Here is a 12415-nt window from a genome sequence, read left to right as displayed (position 1 = left end):
CATACTCAGGCATGCAGAGCAGTGTTTGCTCCTGTGTTTATTATATGATCTGATTAATATCCTAATAGAGCTGCTGGAGTCTCAGTCACTGTGTAGGCAGGAACTTGACAGCGAGACATGTAGGCAGGAACTTGACAGCGTCACATGAGGTCTGATATGTGTCAGACCTCATGTGACCATCGGCGAAGCTCACAGATAACTCGCTTGTTAGCATGTTCAGCTGAGCTTAATGACATGAATGTACCCTCAGCTGTAAATGAGGAAATGTGGTGCATGCATCTTCATTTGACCTCCCACAATCACTCCTGAGCCCAGTTTGCAGCTGTGGCTAGCAAAATTCTGAATAATGACGCTGCTGTGTGTGTTACTGGATGGAGTAAGAGATGGAGCATTGAGAATGGAAATAAAAATGAAGAGTTGGCAGTCTTTTAGGATTTGGCCTGAGATATGTATGGAAGCCCATTTATGCCAGAAATAATCAACTGAAAAGTCATTCACATAAAGATATTAACATTTGTAGATCGACACCGTAATTCAGTATTTAGTTAGACTGTCAGATCATTTTGTCCAACTTTTGTTTGAGTCAAAATTTTGAATTAGTTTAAGGTTTGTTACTACCTTTTGAGTGGTTTAACTATCTCTTAATCTAACAGGAGCAAACCCATCCATCCATTCTCTTCTATCTCAGCCATGAGCAAACCAAAATGATTTTTTTTAATCTCTTTTTGTTTTGTAGTATTGATTGTGCCATGATTAAGATTAAATTGTGACTCCCATCAAGTAAACTAGATTTTTGACAGTTTTACCTTTTTATTAGAATTAAAACTCTGAATATTCATTTTTCTACAGATGAAGATCAGAATCTGAAAGTAATATCCTCAAGCAATGGAAGAAAATCTGACAGAGGACCCGAGGGATGTTTCTCACCCTTCACTTGATCCATCGCTGAAGTCTTGTCAGAAGTTGTCTCAGCAGAAGGGTGGCTGCAGGAAGCCGTTCTTAAAGAAGGGAAACAAGGAGAAAAGACTGAGCTACACCAAATTACAGAAGAAAAGGGCTGAAAATCATAGTTCTTAGTAATTTTTTTTAATTCAAATTATCATTATTATGTATTGAGGAGACCAGGAGAGAGGTGGAACAGTGAGTGTTTACAACCATCAATAAAACAAGGTGGGTGTTCTGTCGTGGTTTGGGCAGCATTTCAGTCACTGCTGGTGGGGATTTTATCAAAACTGATGAAAATTTGAACACAGTGTCATCAGATTTTGATTTAACATGCAATACCATCTGGAAATATGTCTGACAGCCAGTGGCTTTTTTTCAGCACGATAATGATCCCGAACACACTGTCAATGCAGTAGACGCATCCCTGAATAGAAGAACACACAATGGAATACTTTCAGTCATGGATAGGCCTCCACCGAGCCCGGACCGCAACACTATTATTCCACAAAAGGCAGCCAACGCCCAAAGCAGGTCTTTGAGTGGCTGTTGAAAAGCCTGGAGAGCTACTTTGAAGACTACTTAAAGAATTTATAAGAGAGCTTGCTTAAAGAGTTCATGCTGTGTTGAAGAACAAAGTTGGACATACCAAGGTTGTTAGAATATCCAAACTCTCTTTTGTCTTATACGCTCCGATTCTATGTTGGTGTGTAGCATCCGATTGGCAACAGATTCAGGTTCCAGCATTTCAGTGATTCCCAACACACAGCTAGTGCAGTAACAGCATACTTGGACAGGAAAAACACAAAACGGAACAGAATGCTGTATTTTTATTTATGCTGTATTTCATATGTTTGAATGTTTCAGAAAATTGCAGCTAATAAAGTATTTCCTATTTTTGCAGCAAAACATAAAGAAATGATGGTTGACTCAAGACTTTTACACAGTGTTTTAAATAATCGAATGTTTACCACACCGGACTGCTCTGCACTCAGCTGTTTATGATTATCTAATACCTTAACTTTGGACCTTCATCAAAATACCATATCTTGGTTTATTAAATAGCAGAACTAAAATAACAAAACATTTTTGGTTACTATTGTTAAAATCTGACTGAAATTTTCTATTATTTTTATGAAAGCCACTGGATAAAAGTGCAGATATGAGATGAGACCCTTTAGGAAATCATGGTGCAGCTTGGATTCAAATCTGTTTACCACCTGAGAACTCCATTTTGTAACTTATCAGTAATTTAAACAATGTTCCATCCATGTTTTATGGATTAATGGACAGAATCTCAAAATAACCTTTTATTTCTTGGAAAGTGTTTTTCTAAGAAATGCACTTTCTGGTTAATTTTCCACTTCACAACACTAACCCGAATGTTGGAAGAAAAAAATTTGCAAGTCCCCGTTGGGAGGTTTAAAATCTCCCTTGATTGTCCCTCTAATGAAATGAAATTAATGAAAGTGGGTGAGCAGCCTTTTAAAGCAGAGTGAGGCATCAGAGGTTTTATAAACTGCTGATTGAAACCCTCCCACGGTGGATGGGGTTACTTGGCCAGTATTCATTGATTTACCAGGGTTTTTTGTCCTGCACAGTCTTAAGAAAGAAATCCATAATTACCCATATGTGTGTATATATACATATATACACACACACATACACATGTATATATATAGAGAGAGAGAGGGCGAGAGAGAGCGAGAGAGATTTACATAGCATAGATTTATATAAACAAGTTTAATTGGGATGGACTGCATTGTGTTGCACTGGGATATCTTTTCTTTCTGTCACTGCTGGCTGTTCAACCGTCTCTTTACTCTTTCTTCATTTTTATCATTGTTTGAGGTCCAGACAGATCAATTGAAATGTTTTACTGCACAGCCACACAACTGTAATTGTAACTTTGCTTTCTCACCAGCCTCACATGTAATCAATGGGGCCTGTTATACAGCAGCTGACTTGCTGTAGCTGGTCTCACACAGATCATAGGTTCATTCTGTTTTCAATCATAGGTTGTTATTAGTTGTTAAACTTGTTTCTTCCTGCAGCATAGCTTCAAATTTTTCCTCATGTAGTGAGTGTCCCAGCAGACTTTCATGCTTTTTCTGAAACCCCAAGCTGGAATTTAATAGCCTAAAAATGCCCACGAGTCCTGAATGATCCTATGTAAAGCTCACAAAGCAGAGAGCTGAGGACAGCTGTTTATTTGTTTTGTTCTTGTTTATAGATTAAACTTTGTTTATGCTTTAATAACTGGAGGCAAAGCCAAGGCCAGCTGAGTGTGCTTCACATTAACATTTCGTTTTCAGTCTCTCTCTGCAGTGATATTTTCATAGAGACACATGCCCCCCCTTGGCGACTATCAGTGTCACAGTATGAGTTGCAGTTTTAGTGCACTGCAGAGTTGGAGCCAGGATAACAACTCACCTGTATAGGACTAAAGATATTAGTATAACCTTGTTAGCCGCATTTCTGTAATTCTCCATTTTATCCATGATTACTAAAGCTGTTGTTTATATTAGTCACCGAGGGATATTTAAATCTTTAAAATTTAAATTAAGCAAAGGATATAAGGTAAGATGTACAAAGGCAATTCAAGTATAACTTAACAAATGTGACTCTTAGCAAAATGCTATCATTAGCATGAGCACAACCAGGTTCAAGGACGGACAGCCATCTGTCGCAACTGGTTGAAAGTGAGGGGAAGGTGAGATAGCTGACATGTTGTTGTTATTATTGTTCTCGCTTTCAGCTGCTGTTTATTGGCTTTCAGATAAGATCATGATTTAAGGGTTTTTGCAACCTTAACAACAATAGAAGCTTCTCCTCCACATTCTTGATCACAAACAGGAATAGAGTGGCTACTGGGAAGTTTGGGAATTTTCTTGGTAGTGAAGTCTTTTTTTAATCACATAGCCAACACATATTCTCTATGCAAAATATCAGCAGGTCATCAATCTTGGCTGCAGCTACATAGGTGCTATCCATAACAGGAAGTACCGGTTGTTATCACACTTTTAACTCTGTAGCACTTGGCCAGTTAGTATCTAGTTGTGGGAATGTGGACATAGTCAGAAAACCTGATTCTGCAAAGTGTGCTGACATGGACTGGTGTGGTTTAATCTGCAGACGATCATGATGAGGACAGTTTTGTGTGTGAGGATTGTGAGGATTGCATGTTTGGCACCACCAAGAAGCTAAAAGTACTACGTCATGAATCAGTTGGCAACGTCTGTTGAAAAATGAAGCCAATGCAAAATTACAAAAGCCTGCAGTTCCTCTAGTAGCCATGTGAGGCTCCAGAATCAATCAATCTCCAATGATTTTATCTCCTTATTAACAAGGGCTCACCACAGGGGCGATTCTAGGATCAGAGCTTTGTGGGTGCTGAGCACCCAGAGAGCTGCCCAGCCAGGCAAGATAAACCTGTCTCTGTCAGTCCCTGCATCCTTAAATGTTGTCCCGAGTTCTCTCTGACTGTCACTTTGGTGCATTTAAACCCCTGTTCCTCTCTGTCCTCATCGTCTGTTGTCTTCGTCTCCGTTATCAGTCATCATAATTTTACCATCTCTGTGCAAGTCTGCAAATTTCCTTGTTAAATCATAAGATTCTTAAATTCATCAAGTCTCTCTGTGCCTGGGTCCTTGTCACAAAACATGACATCACTGTTTTGTACATTTTAACACAATTTAATCCCCACATTTGTGAAAGAAAAGCAAAACACTTTTTTGAAAAGTCTGTAACAAAACCATCAAATCTGATAAAGGTTTTTTAAATGCTACAAAAGAAGAATGTATTGGAATAAAAAAATACATATCCTAACCTTAATTACTGGGGGAGAATAATGAATGATGCTCATAGTGAGTAAGAAGTAAACTGAGTGCATTTTTTGGACAGAGATTCACTTTTAATGTGTTTGTATAATATAATACAGATACATAGAAAACACTCCCAAAACAGAATTATTACAAATAAATTATTACAAAATATTAATAAAAACTATAAAAATGGAGGCAACTTTGCCTGTGGTAGAATGCATACAATGTATGAAAAAAATCTTTACTGCAGATGCTAATTTTACTAATTTAATAACACTAATTTTGTGTTGTAAGATTTATGAGTTTCATGCTTTCATAGTGGTCCTTAGGAGAGCTTGACATTTTTATCAGGTGGTACACACTGTAAAAAGTGTGAGAAACACTGATAAGATAAGTGTGTGTGTGCTTTTGGAAAACATTTAAAGCTGCAGTACAGAATCTTTGAAACAAGCTTAAAACATGTTTAGAATATAAACAGAGCATCTGCTTCTCTTTACAGCTCCTCACTCCACCAGGGCTGTTTGGCTCTTTCTGATAGTGTGCAAATGTGATGTACGTACTGCGGCAGTCATACAGACAACTGGACGGTCCAAAAGTTGGCCTACCTATTACTGGCTGAGGTTTCAGTAGAGTTGTGGCTGAACCACATAAAAATATATCATTAATTTTAATCTCCCCGATCAATTATAACGTGATGTTGGAATGTTGTTAAAGAGGCTCAAAAATGTTTCAACCCAGTTTGTTTAGCAGATTCTGTATATCAGCTTTATTATAGGGAGGACACAACTTCCAGATTGTATGAGTAAAATCAGGTTTTTTTTTCTTTGTCAGTTTAACAGTTTCTGTTGTGCCTGTCACTGTTCCCTGTCTGTTTTCTTACCTGGTTCTTCCTGACCGTGCCCTTTCTCCTCACGTTCCCCTCTTTCCTCTCTCCCTCTTTGGACTGACAATCATGCACAAATAGATTGTATTCAATTAGATGATAAATTAAATTAATATGAAAAAATACTATTAAGATCACTAATAAAAAAGGGGGAAGGGGAGAGAGCAGCGACATGTGAAGACGTGTTTTTGCGAGCTCTGCTTAGATTGGCCATTTGCGTAATTTTCCCGCTCCCCTTCTAGTACATCCCGGCGCGAACCCGTCTCACAAGTGCCTAATCTTTCGAATCAGTTGTATTTTGTAGTCTAAAGCTGTTCAACATGCCTAAATCGCTCAAGCAGAAGCCGGGGCCTGATGCCTCGGACTTGCCTGGTGCGGATCCGGCCGCGGGGGTGGGGGCCGGGCCGGATCTCGACACAATCATGGCTGCCATAAAGCAAACGGAGCAGAATGTGCTAGCCAAGATCGACTCGTCCGTGATGGCAGCTGCAGGTGAACTACACAAGAAAATAGACGACTTGGCGGGTGATTTAAGGTCAGAGGTCCTGAGTGTGCGCGCAGAGTTTGCGAAGGCTATCGAAGACATGCAGAAAGAAAACGCCACGCTCTCGACCCGCACTGATGATCTTGAGGAGGAAGCTAATGGCCAGGCTAACCGTGTTGTAGCACTGGAAGCTAAAGTTGATGCGCTATCTGCCCAAGTCGTCCGGTTGGCAGACAAGGCCGATGATTTGGAGTCCCGGCAACGTCGTGATAACTGCAGACTAATTGGAGTGGAAGAGGGATTCGGAAATATTCGACCGGAGAAAGCCGTGGCTGAATTGTTGAAGGAAGCGCTCGCCCTCGACTATACGCCGACGCTCGATCGGGCGCATAGGAGCCTGCAGCCGAGGCCAAAGGATGGAGATGCCCCAAGACCGATAATCGTCAAGTTCCACTATTTTCAGGAGAAAGTGGATGTTCTTCGAAAGGCCATGGGGGCAGGTCCCATTACCCGTAATGGGAAGCGTTTCTACATCTACCCGGATTACTCGGCCACCGTTAGAAAGAAGAGATCGGCCTTTACCGAGGTGAGAAGATTGCTTCGCCGGTGTACGGGAGTGAAATATGGTCTCCTGTATCCAGCTACATTGAAAATCACGACCCCGGCTGGCGAACAGATGTCTTTCGAAGACCCGATCAAGGCAAGGCACTACGTCGAGGCCAATCTGCGCCCACGGGAGACGGAGGGAGAGTGACAGTTAATTCACGGACCACAACAAGTATCACGCGCTGCGTGCTACCATTGAGGTAGTCTGCACAGGCTGTGCATTGACTGGTGAACGTCGCCACGCTACGGTTGGATGCCCTTTATGATTGGACAAGGTATAGCTATAAGATGTTGAGGATTTCTGTGGATGTCATGTGGCCTGGGGAATATTTTATTTCAGAATATCTTCGGTATCCTCATTGGTCTTAGTTCCAGCCCGACACCATAACCCCAACAGTGCTTTTATTTTGCTTTTTGATGTATTCTGATTAATTAATCCCCTTTTTCTTATCACCAGTGTCATTATTTTTATTGGGTTTTACCCCTTTCTTGTGGGATTATTTTCCAACCGTGAGTGTTCAGAGCCGTACCGGCCTGTAAGTGGATGGGTGCCGACATGCATGCGGCAATAATGATGCTGAGTCAAGGGTCCTATTATATTTTGTTCTGTCTTTGCTGAGTTCATGTAAGAGTTTAAGCTAGTGTAAACGTGTTATATGCCTAGGAGAGAGAGGAGTGTTTTCAGGGCAGTCTCAGGTTTGTGGAAGACCAGCCCAGGGGTCCAGGATGGTGAGAGGTTTATCTATGTTTATCTGTTTGTTTTTGTTAGTTTTGCTTTGGGTTTATCTGTGGTTTATGTTGTGGCTCAAACAGGCACTGAAACACTGAGATATAACCAACGTGCAGGATCAGTCTATTATCGATTGTGGCACTATGACTCTGGATAATGTGAATAATCAACAGAAATCGGTCTCATTCATTAGCTGGAACGTCAAAGGGCTGAATAATTTGGTTAAAAGAAGCAAGGTATTTAGTCATTTGAAATCGCTCAAACCTGACGCGATGTTTCTACAGGAGACACACTTAAATACTAACTCCCAACAAAGATTAGGTTGTAAGTGGATTGGACAAATATATCATTCACATTTTAACTACAAAGCCAGGGGAACAGCAATCTTAATTAGGAAGGGGGTTCCATTTGAACACTCTGAAGTGATATCAGATCCTAATGGCAGATATGTTGTTGTAGTGGGCAAGTTGTTTAACACACCACTAATACTGGCTAATATTTATGGACCTAACTGGGACAACGCACAGTTCTTTCTTAATTTTTTTTCGACTCTCCCAGACCTTGTCTCCTATAAACTAATTCTAGGTGGAGACTTTAATTGTGTCCTTTCTCCCCAGCTGGACCGATCAAGCGTAAGGTCGAGCAACACCCTCTCGTCAGCAGCAGTGGCTATTAATTCCCTACTTCGTTCTTACGGCTTATCAGACCCTTGGCGTGCAACAAACCCATCTACGAAGCAATTTTCCTTTTTTTCCCCTGTACATCATAGTTACTCCAGGATTGATTACTTCATTGTCGATAACCAGCTACTTCCCTTAATCTCCAGCACCAAATACCACAGTATAGTGTTGTCAGATCATAGCCCTGTGCAGATGGGTCTGGTTTTTCCAGGTAATGTAGCGCCCCAACGAACGTGGTGGCTAGACCCCCTATTACTTTTATGTGAACGCTTTAAAACGTTTCTCAGCAATCAGATTGACTTCTTTCTAGAAATTAATGACACTCAGGATGTGTCGAGGGGAGTCTTGTGGGAGTCTATGAAAGCCTATATTAGGGGCCAAGTTATTTCTTATGTGGCACACAGAGACAAGGAGCGCTCTAAACAACTTAAAGAACTGGCTGACAAGATTGCGGATATGGATAGGCGTTGCGCTCTTTCACCTACGCCAGATCTTTTTAAGGAGAAATTACTGTTGCAAACTGAATTTGACACGCTTATGACATGGAGAGCCGAAAGAAATATTTTTAAATCCAGGCAGGTATATTATGAGCATGGAGATAAAGCGGGGAGGCTCCTTGCACTTCAGCTCAAACAGCGGTCAGCTGAGCGCGTGATTTCGGGAATTGAAATAGGTGCTGATTCGATATCTCACGACCCCCGAGTCATTAATGACCAGTTCAAATATTTCTACTCTACCCTATATCAATCAGAGGTGGGCAGTAATTCATCCGAGATCTACTCGTTTCTTGACTCGCTGGATCTTCCCAAGCTCTCTCCGGACGCTCAGTCGCCTTTGGAACAGCCGTTGTCGCTTGAAGAGATAACGAACGCTATTAAATTATCTCAGACTGGAAGGTCGCCAGGTCCGGACGGTTTCCCCATGGAGTTTTACAAGGAATTCTCTTCGAAGCTCACACCTATTTTAGAATCAGTTTATGCTGAATCTTTTGCTACTGGCAATCTGCCGCAGACGCTTACCCAGGCCACGATCTCAGTCTTACTAAAGAAAGATAAAGATCCTGTACAGTGTAGCTCATACAGGCCAATAAGTCTTTTGTGCTGTGACTATAAGATTTTAACCAAAACTCTTGCACTACGGTTGGACCCTATTATTTCCACCATTATTAATGAGGACCAAACGGGCTTCATTCCCGGACGGCAGTCATTTTTTAATGTGAGACGACTGTTTAATGTGGTATTCTCCCCCCATTCGACAATACAACCGGAAGTTATTCTGAGCCTTGACGCTGAAAAGGCGTTTGATAGAATCGAATGGTCCTACCTTTTCACAGTTCTGGAGAAATTCGGCATGGGACCTACTTTTTGTAGATGGATTAAAGTCCTATATTCAACGCCTATGGCTGCAGTCAGGACAAATGGTCTGATTTCGGAATATTTTTCGCTCTACAGGGGGACGAGGCAGGGCTGTTGCCTGTCACCCTTCCTGTTTGACATTGCGATCGAACCGCTGGCAATTGCTATCAGATCTGATGAGAGGATTAAAGGTATATCCAGGGGTGAGGTAACTCATAAAACTCTGCTTTATGCTGATGATCTCCTTTTGCAGATATCAGACCCAATTGGGAGTATGCCCCACCTTTTCCGCTGGCTGCGGGAGTTCGGCAACATATCGGGGTATAAGGTTAATTTATCAAAATCTTTACTGTTTCCATTGAACAATCTGGCAAAACAGACCACTTATGACGATTTGCCTTTTAAAATTGAAAATGACAAATTCACATATTTGGGACTGGAAATAGCTGGCTCGATTAAGACTATTTTCCAGTATAACTACAGGTCTATTCTGGACAGTACTAAATCTGATCTGGGTAGGTGGTCAAAACTTCCACTTTCGCTGGCAGGACGGATAAATGTGGTGAAGATGACTGTAATGCCCAGGTTTCTTTATCTATTCCAAATGATCCCCATCTTTCTCCCCAAATCCTATTTTGCCCAGCTGGATCGCTTTGTCTCTTTGTTCATATGGAACAAAAAAACCTGCACGCATAAGGAGAGCAAGCCTGGAGAGAGCTAAAGCTGATGGTGGTTTGGGCTTGCCTAATTTCTTATTCTATTATTGGGCTGCTAACATTGTCAAGCTGACATATTGGATAACCATGTTTGCGGATGGGGAGGGTCCAGTCTGGGCAGATATGGAACTGAGAGCTACACTCCCAATCTCTCCGATTTCGATCTTAACTGCCCCTCTCCCACTGAATGTCAAAGCATCTGGGCTGAACTCCAATTTGGTGGTTCATAATTCAATTAAGATCTGGGGTCAATTCAGGAAACATTTTAACTTGACAAATACTTGTAGCTTTTCTCCGATAATGTTCAACCATCTTTTTCCACCATCTCAAATAGATCATTCATTTGCAGTCTGGCACAGAAACGGTCTGGTTTTCTTTCAAGATCTCTTCACTGAGGATGGCTTTGTCTCATTTAAATATTTGTGTGAAGACCATAACTTACCAAAGTCTCACTACTTCAGATACCTTCAGGCTCGGAGTTTTGCCTCTAAATTTCTCCCAGGGTACCCGTCTCTGCCCTCTAAGGACCTACTGTATCTAGTTCTTAATGTGAGTCAGCCCACTAAAAGAGCAATATCGAAGATTTATGCATTGATTCTTGACAGCTGCCCTCATACATGGGACAAACCTAAGGCGGCGTGGGAAGGGGAGGTTGGAGAACTCATGTCAGAAGACATCTGGAAGAAAGCCATACAGCGTATACATACGTCTTCTCTCTGTATTAGACATGGCCTGATTCAATTTAAGGTCGTCCACAGGCTCCACTATTCTAATGACAGACTGTCTAAACTGTACCCTGATGTTGCACCGAACTGTCCTAGATGTGATTACTCTCCTGTTTCTTTGGGGCACATGTTTTGGTCATGTCCCTCCCTGTATGGTTTCTGGACATCAATTTTTCAATCACTGTCAGCTATATCGGGTGAAACACTGCGGCCTGACTCTTTGATAGCTATCTTCGGTGTACCTCGGGAAGAGCTGAGACTCTCTCCCCTCCACAAAAACGCAATAGCCTTTGCCTCGTTGCATGCCCGCCGTCTGATACTGCTGAGCTGGAAGGCGTCGAACCCTCCTTCCTACGTCCATTGGATTAGAGAGGTGATGTTGGGATTAGCTCTGGAAAAAATTAGGTATACCGTGCGCGGCTTGGAGAGTAAATATGACAAAACCTGGTCACGGTTCATAACTCATGTCAAGAGTCTGTCTTTTGCCTGATTTATTGTTCTTTACTTGTTGGTAATTTATGCTCTTGCTCTCTTCTCGGACTGCTGTCCATAGTCTCCTCAATGCCCGTACTTTGACTGTTGGGATTTCTTTATTCCCTTTTTCTTCTTTGTTTCTTCTCTCATGTGCCGGGGTCCGGCTGTTGGTGCTATAATGACTGTCACAGATTGGTTTGAGTGTTTCTCCTTTTTTTTTTTTTTTTTTTTTTTTTTTTTTGTGTTGTGTGTATTGTGCTTCCTGGTTGTGGGGATGCCACCTGGATGGGGGTGGGGGGTAGGGTTCGCAACTTTTGTAAGAAATTCTGGACTGTTTTGTTGGAAAACTATAAATAAAGTTGTAAAAAAAAAAAAAAAAAAAAAAAAAAAGATCACTAATAAAAAAGTCCTCTCTCAGTTTACTTTCAACCAAAAGGAAAATAACCAAACCACATGAACATCTAATAAAAGATAAATATTGAAACACTGATCCAACATTATTCTTGATTGACGGATCATTTGATTTTACACTTTCACCTGAATGTGGCTCCTTTTTAAAAAAAAACTTCCTCATATCCATTATGAACCTGGCTGTCTCTCTGTATGCACACGCACACACACACACACACAACAGGAGTTATAAGGCTAATGGGCATTCAGTCAGTTAGCTAGTTAGTATCCATTTCAAACAGGACAGTGGTAACAACAGCAGGCTACGGAGAATTTAAAGTTTTAGATTTTAAATAGGCTGTATACATTTCAATGTTAGCAACAGGACGGTCAAATGTCGCTGAATTTACTACAGAGCAGGACGGATTGTAGGGTAGCAAACATAGTCGGTAAACACGTTTTCAACACTGCAGGTTACCTGGTGTAATGTTTTTGAGCTAAAAAGAAACATGGTCTGACTCTTAGCAACTATATAAAGAGTAACTGAAGGTTAAATGCAGCTAATATGTCCTGTTTTAAGCCAGGCACTTACACCTCCGCTCCGCT

At 41.3% G+C, this 12415-nt stretch overlaps 1 protein-coding gene across 1 annotated transcript in view; it reads right to left on the bottom strand.

The window, feature by feature from the left end:
- Positions 1-5713, bottom strand: part of lg9h11orf65 (linkage group 9 C11orf65 homolog) — a 35242-nt gene extending 29529 nt beyond the window's left edge. Inside the window, exons 1-3 of the mRNA XM_086305215.1 lie at positions 5647-5713; positions 1592-1730; positions 928-998 (exon numbers count right to left, since the gene is read on the bottom strand). The gene's annotated coding sequence lies outside the window, so the exon portion shown is untranslated. The remainder of the gene's footprint in view (positions 1-927; positions 999-1591; positions 1731-5646) is intronic.
- Between the last annotated feature and the right edge of the window lie 6702 nt (positions 5714-12415).

The sequence above is a fragment of the Aulonocara sp. 'chitande type north' Nkhata Bay genome, linkage group LG9, assembly GCF_057382095.1.
Source record: "Aulonocara sp. 'chitande type north' Nkhata Bay isolate Kocher_YH1m ecotype deep benthic linkage group LG9, A_spYH_male_GT1.1, whole genome shotgun sequence".
Classification (NCBI taxonomy): Eukaryota; Metazoa; Chordata; class Actinopteri; order Cichliformes; family Cichlidae; genus Aulonocara; species Aulonocara sp. 'chitande type north' Nkhata Bay.
The sequence above is the reverse complement of the archived record's forward strand: the minus strand, read 5'-3'. Positions and strand labels throughout refer to the sequence as shown.